The sequence below is a fragment of the Eptesicus fuscus genome, chromosome 13 (assembly GCF_027574615.1).
Source record: "Eptesicus fuscus isolate TK198812 chromosome 13, DD_ASM_mEF_20220401, whole genome shotgun sequence".
Taxonomy (NCBI): Eukaryota; Metazoa; Chordata; class Mammalia; order Chiroptera; family Vespertilionidae; genus Eptesicus; species Eptesicus fuscus.
The window spans coordinates 20,262,960-20,264,274 of NC_072485.1; the positions used below are offsets into that span (position 1 = coordinate 20,262,960).

The 1,315-nt window shown below is 31.3% G+C and overlaps 1 non-coding gene across 1 annotated transcript; it reads right to left on the reverse strand.

The window, feature by feature from the left end:
* Positions 1–902: 902 nt before the first annotated feature.
* On the reverse strand, positions 903–1,035 carry LOC129151362 (small nucleolar RNA SNORA41). Its single transcript, XR_008558051.1, has one exon. It is a non-coding gene; the product is annotated as a small nucleolar RNA SNORA41 (small nucleolar RNA).
* Between the last annotated feature and the right edge of the window lie 280 nt (positions 1,036–1,315).

The window sequence follows — 1,315 nt, forward strand, 5'->3', positions numbered from 1 at the left end:
GAAATGCAGCTGATTTCTATGCTGATTTTGTATCCTGCAACATTACTGAATTTGTTCATTAGTTCTAACAGATTTTTGGTGCTCTTTAGTCTTTTCTACATAAGAGAATATTATCTGCAAACAGACAGTTTTACTTCATTCTTTTTGAGTTGAATGCCCTTATTACTGATTTTAAGAAAAGTTTACAACCTTTCACCATCCATTATGATGTTAGCTGTGTATTTGTCTTCTATAGCCAAGTTGGTTGAGAGTTTTTATTAATGTGGTATATTTAATTTTTAATGCTTTTCCACATCTACTCAGGTGATTACATGCTTTTTTATCTTTCATTTTATTAATGTGGTATATAATATTTATTGATTTGTACATGTGCAACTATCCTTGCATCCAGGGATTTATTCCACTGGATCATGGTATATGATCTTATTAATGTGCTATTTTATTTGATTTGCTGGTGTTTATTCAGAACTTTTGTATCTGTACTTACCAGGGATATTAGGTGGTAGTTTTTTTTTCCCTTTTAGTGTCCTCATCTGGCTTTGGTATCAGGGTGATGCTGGCCTTGTAAAATAAGTTTGGGATTATTTCCTCCTCATTCATTTTTTGGAATAGTTTGAGGTTTGGTGTTAATTCTTTTGTGAATATTTGGTAGAATTCACCGGTGAAACCATTTATTCCTGGGCTTTTCTTTGTTTGGAGTTATTGTTTTTCTTTGTGTGTGTTTTTTTATTACTGTTTTAATTTCTTTCTCATATTGGTCTGCTGGAATTTTTTTTCCTCCATGATTTAGTCCTGGTAGGTTCTATATTTCAAGGAATTTATTCATTTTTAGATTACTCAATTTGTTGGCACATAATTGCTCATAGTAGTCTCTTACGATTCTTTATATTTCTTTTTTTTTCTCATGTTTGTCACACATATGCCCACTTTCTGTTTTGCTAAGAAAGAGGTGTTTAATCATGTAACAATTTCTTTCCCACAGAGGAATGCCACAACTGCCACCATGAGAACAGCTGCAGACCAGTAGCTGTGGAACGATTCTTTATATTTCTGTGGCATCTGATATATTGTGTTTTCTTTTATTTATGATTTTATTTATTTCCATCTTTTCTTTTTTTCTTAGCTAGTTTAACTTAAGATTGGGCGATTTTTGTGTATCTTTTAAAAAAAACAGCTCTTATGTTTATTAATCTCTGTTGTTTTTCTAATTTCTATTTAATTGATTTGTTCTTTCTTTCCTTCTACAAACTTTGGGCTACTGTGTTTTTTCCCCCAAGTTCCTTGCAATGCAAATTTAGAATATTTATTTATGATC